The sequence below is a fragment of the Mesocricetus auratus genome, unplaced genomic scaffold (assembly GCF_017639785.1).
Source record: "Mesocricetus auratus isolate SY011 unplaced genomic scaffold, BCM_Maur_2.0 Super-Scaffold_100691, whole genome shotgun sequence".
Lineage (NCBI taxonomy): Eukaryota > Metazoa > Chordata > Mammalia > Rodentia > Cricetidae > Mesocricetus > Mesocricetus auratus.
The window spans coordinates 35,066,061-35,072,669 of NW_024429267.1; the positions used below are offsets into that span (position 1 = coordinate 35,066,061).

General features: G+C 45.0%; 1 long non-coding RNA gene across 1 annotated transcript; it reads left to right on the forward strand.

The window, feature by feature from the left end:
* Positions 1 to 3,325: 3,325 nt before the first annotated feature.
* On the forward strand, positions 3,326 to 5,416 carry LOC121137663. The gene is made up of 2 exons (XR_005874962.1): positions 3,326 to 5,015; positions 5,211 to 5,416. It is a non-coding gene; the product is annotated as an uncharacterized LOC121137663 (long non-coding RNA).
* The last annotated feature ends 1,193 nt before the right edge of the window (positions 5,417 to 6,609 follow it).

Consider the following 6,609-nt stretch of genomic DNA (forward strand, 5'->3'; position numbering starts at 1 on the left):
TACCTAAGGCCTTGTGTCAACAGCCATGCAAGTTCACCACCTTGGAAGCAAACATTAGAACTTCCTAGGTTTTCTAAAGCCTTGACACACAGAAACTGTCAGATACAAATATGTGCTGTCTTAAGTCATTGTTTGGGACAATTAGTTACACAGGAAAAGATACTGGGGTACAGATCTTCTAATTGGTGCCCAATTTGTTATGCAGTATTTTTTTTAAAACACCATTTCCAATCTTTGCTTATGAATACTTCCCACTTTGGTATACATAGATTATTAAAAGGACATGCCCTTAAGGTTCAAAATTGAGTAAAATAAATATAACTCATTAAGGACATTTTTTAATTTATATTTTTAGTTTTTCAAGACAGGGTTTCTCTGTGTAGCTTTGGAGCCTGTCCTGAAACTAGGTCTTGTAGACCAGGCTGGCCTCTAACTCACAGAGGTCAGCCTCCCTCCCCAGTGCTAGGATTAAAGGTGTCCAATTCGACCTCTCAGCTTCATTAACGACATTTTAAAGCAAAGTTAGCTTTTTGTATCTCTGCAAGTTCAAAAGTACAACTCAAAGTTCAGTTCCACCGTCTTGATCCATTCATGCCAAGATGCCAACAATCAAGCTTATTCACCATTTAAATTAAATACTATATGTATCACTAAAATTCCTTCCCTCGGAAAGATGTAAACAAGGTCTGCCCCTCCTCCTAAGGACCCAACCTAGATAGGATTTTGCCTAGGTTTACTCTGGGGGAACCGTGAGTTCATAGGCTTACTGACAGAGCATGGGTGAGGAGTTACTTATAGGGTTATAGGTTTTCCTCCCCTAGAGGCCAAACCTGGGAAGATCTTACCCATCAGCAATGAGGGTTTCCCTGAAACTGCATAGATGGAGCCTCCTCCTTAGTCTTTCCAGGCCAATGTGCTCTAGCCACTTCTAGAGGCCACATGTGACTAAGGCAGAGTCCATATAACAACTGGACAATCAGAAGAGCCTTCCCATACCCCATGAAGGGATAGAAATAGTCAACAGGCCCAGTTGGGATGATTCTTTTGTATGGGGGCCCAACCGAGCTTAGCTCAGAGGATGCCACACACCCAAAACTAGGTTGTTTTTTTTTTAAAGGCAAATAACATTATTATTGTGAAAATGGGGTCTTTCCCCCTCTTTTTTGCCAATGGGGATTTGAGACAGGGTTTCATGTGCCCTAGGCTGAGATTGAACTTAATGTGCAGTTGGGGTTGACCTTGGAGGCTCTATCCTCCTGCCCTCAAAGCCCTTGTGCTAGGATCACATCCAGTTAAGAAAATGAGCTTTGACTATGTAGATTCCCTAAAAGGGTCTGAGAGACCTCCATAAGGTTCAAGGAATGGAGCAACCTGGGAAAGAAAGTGTTAGTACGTCTGAGCAGTGTGTTCTTCATGACCGACTACAAGACTGCGTCATACAACACACTGTCTTATAGAACACACTAGTGCCAGTGGAGTTAGGGACAGGTGCAGGTGACTTAAAGAGTTTAGGAAAAAAAAACCTAATCACTACTCCGCATCAGTCCCAAATAAACACACACACTACAGGTTGTATAAACACCACACAGTCATGGACAGGGGCTATGACACCGGCTCCCTCTCACGGCTTGAACCTTAAGTTAGACTGTCATTGGCTGGCCACTCCCACAAAGCTCTGAGCCCTCATTGCCCCCAGCATGTCCTGTAGGCAGGTATTGTAGTGGGTTGATCCCCCAGTCCCACCACTAGGAGCCTTGTCTGGTTAGAGAGGATGGCTGGTTCAGGCTTCATGTCCTCCATTACTAGGAGTCCTCATTAGAGTCACCCTCATAGATTCCGGAAGTTTCCACTGCACTGTTTCCACATCACCCATGCCCTAGATACCCCTCCCCCCATTCTAGTCATCTCTTCCAGTACTCTCTCCTTCCATCTCTCGCCCCCCCCAGCCCCCCTGTTCCCACCCCAGGTCCACATGCAAAATCTACTCTATGTCCCCTTCCCAGGGGCTGCCTCATCCAGCCTTGATATAGGGTTTGTGCCTAGTCTTATCACATCGTGTTTGCCCAGTTAGATTGGTATCACTAGGAGGCCTACTCCTTTCTGAAGGGAAAGGGAGGCACAGAGGATCTGGGGATGGGGGAGTGAGGGCGGGGCTGAGAAGAGTGGAGGGAGGGGAGGATGTGGTCTCCGAGTATTATGTGAGACAAGAATACATACAACGAAAAGGGGGCGGGGGCAAGAAACTATTCTGGGGGCCCACATAGGTTGGAGTTTGAGAAATGACACCTAGTGGAGGGTCTTAGCAAGGAGACCAAGGACCTTCATAATCCAGGTATTCACCGTAATTGCTGTCGGGGCAGGGCCACTGGAAAACTATCTCCCACAGGAAAACGTGGTCAGGAGCCACGCACAATCCCTGTCGCTACTGTTCACACTTGTTCCTACAGCCTGCAGCCACAGCGGAAGCTTCCAGAGAACTGTGGAATTCACAGGTGACAGTTTACGGATTGTGCCCGGAGGTTCGAGATTGTCACATCTTTTAAGAGGGAGCCTGGCTGGGGGTAAGGAGGCGCAGGAACCATGCATCCACAGGTCGTCTTCTGGAGACGCCTGGAGACCAACAGGAATACGGAACCAACCGGTAGAGCCGCGTCAGGCCATCCTAACAAAGCCTGGCTTTCTGCGAGTCACAACCGACCCGTAGAGGTCAACACCCCGAAGGCCCCAGAGGAGCCTCCCTACTTAAAGCTCTGGATTCGGCTTTTCACCAAACGCAATCCTCAAGTAGGCGTGGTTGGGGAAAGGGGGCGCGAAGCTTTCTGGGATATCCAGTCCCTGCCAAGAGGCTTCTGGGAGATGTAGTTCCTATAGGTCCCTGTCGGCAGGCATGTTTCTGTTTCTGTTTTTCCGGGTTGAGGCTTCTATTGCTCCAGAACACTGGAAAAGGGCATGGGTTCTAGTTCCTGGTGGCGTCCTACCTGATGGATTCATAGCAGAAAATGTACTTATGATATATGTAATATAATACTACACATGTCTTTAAACAGACAAATAATGCGCTACTGTGCACTGCTTTGCTGTATCGTGCCGAACTCATGTTCCCACCTATGTATTTTTTAAAATGCCTTTATTTATGACTTTCAAGAAGTCTTATATGCAACATGATAGAGAAATGTCGGAAACTTTTTTCTGGTTCTCATATTTTTTTTAATGCAAACACATGTAATTCTTTATATGACAAAAGTAGTCAAAAACCAAAAGCAATTTAGAGAAAAAAAACTTAAAACTTTAGTGGGATGATAATTTTTTTTTTTTGGTTTTTCGAGACAGGGTTTCTCTGTATTGTTTTGGAGGCTATCGGTCCAGCCCAGCCTCGAACTCACAGAGATCTGCCTGCCTCTGCCTCCCGAGTGCTGGGATTAAAGGCGTGCGCCACCACCGCCCAGCTAGGATGATAATTTTAATGGCTATATAATGCATACATTTATTAATGACATCTATAATTGTACTATAGATATAAATTTATGTAAATAATTAGAAAATACCTATGATTGTCATTATTGAAGCATAATGTCAGAATTCTTAAACTCAAAACACCTAATTGTATTATCTTCCCTTATCCTAGGCCAAAGTTTTAAGAAGGAAAACCAGATAATTTAAAGGGTTCCAACAGCATATATACAATTTTTTACTTTGAACATAACACTTTCTAACAATCTATGGATTACTTCTTAAAATATAGATGAGTTATGAAAGTTTTACATAGTTACAAGAGGCTTTTAGAAACAAATCTTATGGAATTAATATGTAATTAGGTTAGCTATCGCTTCAATGTTGTTTATATGATTTCCTGTATGATATCTTCATTATGTGTGCCCTGCATGAGTTTATGTGCACCATGTGTGTGGCAGCATTGGGGAGCCAGAAGAGGACATCAGATACCTGGAACTGGAGTTGTGAACTTCCCTATCCTGGCTGTGGCCACTCATTGTTGGATCCAGGATAAACTATCTCTTACTCCCTTTGAAGTGAGAACAGTGTTCTGCAGTGAGGATGCAAGATGCTTTACCAGGCTGGAGTCATAAAATTGTAATACTAACCTCTTTGATACCTGTGTGATCCCGGTACAAGCCTCACTTCTGGGCAGTAGCATGACTCAGGCATTCTAAGCAGAGCCACTCTTTATAAAAGGGAGTAAACACGAATCACATGGGAAGTCCTACTGTCATGGTGTAGACAGTGGAAATAACTAAAACATTTTGTCTTGTCAGTTGCCAATCTGCTCTTGTTGGTTTTATTGTGTTTTCTTTGAAAAATTTTTATAGCTCTTAATCTGTTGATATTCTACTACCAAAGAAGAAAAGGAAGGAGGAAGAAGGGGGAAGAGGAACAGGAAGAGAAGAAGCAGAAGCAGAAACCTCACCACTTTCAATTATGAAATTAGTCCATTTAACAGACACCACAGGAGGCTGAACTTAGAGCTGACCTTTAAAGAGAAAGATAAGGAAAGGCTTCCAGACTGCAAAGGCGCAAAAATGGAGCTGGAAATGAAGAGCTCTGCCTGATGCACAAAGAACTGGGAATAGCGGTAGACTTAGCCTGATCATCTTTCTCTCTAGACCTCTCATGTTGCTTAAATTTGGCTAGCAAAAAGGAACTTTTGACAATGGCTTCTCCGAAAAAAAAATCAGTTACCTAGTGATGAGGGACAATCAATGCCAAACTTGGAGATGATTTATCAGATTGTCTTCTGAGAAAATGGTTCCAAGATAAAGGTAGGAATTGTCATAGTCAAAATGGAATGGTTTATGCCAATCCTTCCCAAAGGAACACTATCAGTCCCAAAGCAACTCAAGGGAGAGAGAGTTTATTGTGCTTTATGGTTCCAGAGGGATTTGGAGTCCATGGTGGCAGGAGGAGGCATGGCAACAAGAAGCAGGCGCAACAGCAGGAGCAGGTCTTTGGGGGCTCACATCTGGAACCAAGCAGGAAGCTGAAAGCAGTGAGCTGAAGCGGTAGGAGAATTTAAACCTTCAAAGCCCACCCCCAGGGACACGTTTCCTCCAGTAAGACTGCACCTCCTAAACCTCCCCAAACAACTCCACCAACCAGGGACCTCATGTTCAATGAGACTGGGGGGCCATTTCTCATTCAAAACACCACAGTACCCAGTCAAAATGTCTAAAGAAAGACATGTGTGCTCTTCCCAGGGCTGCTGGATGACTGTCAAGGGGCTGCTATTCTGGAGGAAGGGAAAGCCTGAAGCCTGGTGCCAGCTGGAGAAAGAGTGTGTATCCTGAAAGGGATCTCACTCTGTAAAGAGAAGCTTTTTCCTTGAGAGAAGCCTTCCCGCCAGCCTGGTTCCAGAGCCGCATCAGTCCCAAATAAACACACAGGAGGCTATATTAATTATGAAGCTGTTGGCCTTGCTTGTTTCTTACTGTCTAGCTCTGACTTAAGTAATTACCCCATAATTGTTAATCTAAGTATGTTTCTTACCGGAGAATAGTTCCGGGCTTCCTACCCCCATGGCGGTTACATCTTGCCCCCTTGTGTTTCTCTTACCCAGAGTCCTTCTGGATTCCTAGTCCCTCCTATCTAGATTCCCTATTGGCCAAAAAGTGATTTATTGACAAATGCACAGGACTTCCCCCAACATCTCACCAGTTCCAACGACTTTTCAGAAGACTTTGTAGGAAACACTGGGCCTGAGACGGGAAGGAGTGACTAAAATAAGGGACCACATTCCACTATTGTCTAGTTGAGCATAGTTGTTGGGGCAGCCAGGGCTCAGGCTCTGACCCTAGCAGCTGTTAACAGAGAGGTTACAGGAAAGAGACTCTTGGGGTTGCAGAGATAGCTCATCAGTTAAGAACACTTGCGGCCCTTGCGGAGGACCTAGGTTTGGTTTCTAGCATCCAGATGGTGGCTCACAACACCTGTAACTCCCGCCACAGGCAATCTGATGCATTTTTTTTTCTGGCTTCTACAGGCACATGGATGCATGTGGTGAACAAACATATACTCAGGCTCACACACACACAGACACACACACAGAATAAAACTCTTTTGTTTGTTTGAGACAGGGTTTCTCTGTGGCCTGGCTGCAGGCTCCTGCTGTAACCTTCCCCTCATCCTCTAAAGATGGGAGAAAAGTGGAGTCTGATTCCCTTCAGAAACCCCACCATGTTGCCTGTCTCTAGTGCTAGGGCCTGACTTCTCAGCTTCCTTACTATTGCCCTCTGTCTGTCTGCGAATGGCATTTCCTTTCTTTCTTTCTTTTTTTTTTTTTGACAGGGTTTCTCTGTGGCTTTGGAGGCTGTCCTGGAACTCACTCTGTAGACCAGGCTGGCCTCAAACTCACAGAGATCCACCTGCTTCTGCCTCCCAAATGCTGACATTAAAGGCATGTGCCACCACCACCCGACTGCGAATGGCATTTTCTATAAACCACTTAGTTGTCTTAGTTAGGGTTAGGGTTGCCACACTGAAACACTGTAATCAAAGCAGCTTGGGAAGGAAAGGGTTTATTTGACTTATGCTTCCACATTGCTGTCTGTCACTGAAGGCAGTCATGACAGGAACTCAGACAGGGCAGGAACCTGGAGG